Consider the following 328-nt stretch of genomic DNA (forward strand, 5'->3'; position numbering starts at 1 on the left):
CTACTATTACTACTATTACTATTACTACTACTATTACTACTACTACTATTACTACTATTACTACTATTACTACTACTATTACTACTACTACTATTACTACTACTACTACTATTACTACTACTATTATTACTACTACTACTACTACTACTACTACTACGGCCAGGTTCCAACCCAGGCTGTAGCAACTGAGTCCACAGGCTACACCCCTCACTCCATCATCACTACTTTGAGGTCCTGGATACATTCCAGGCCAGGGTCTGCAACCAAGTTGTCCATGTAAGTGTGATGGTGTTTGCCTCTTCTTACATCACCATGAAGTAGGTTCCAC

At 39.3% G+C, this 328-nt stretch overlaps 1 protein-coding gene across 1 annotated transcript in view; it reads right to left on the reverse strand.

Moving 5' to 3' along the window:
- Positions 1–328, reverse strand: part of LOC106872435 (geranylgeranyl pyrophosphate synthase) — a 35299-nt gene that overhangs the window by 22574 nt on the left and 12397 nt on the right. The gene's annotated exons all lie outside the window — the stretch shown is intronic.

The sequence above is a fragment of the Octopus bimaculoides genome, chromosome 23 (assembly GCF_001194135.2).
Source record: "Octopus bimaculoides isolate UCB-OBI-ISO-001 chromosome 23, ASM119413v2, whole genome shotgun sequence".
Taxonomy (NCBI): Eukaryota; Metazoa; Mollusca; class Cephalopoda; order Octopoda; family Octopodidae; genus Octopus; species Octopus bimaculoides.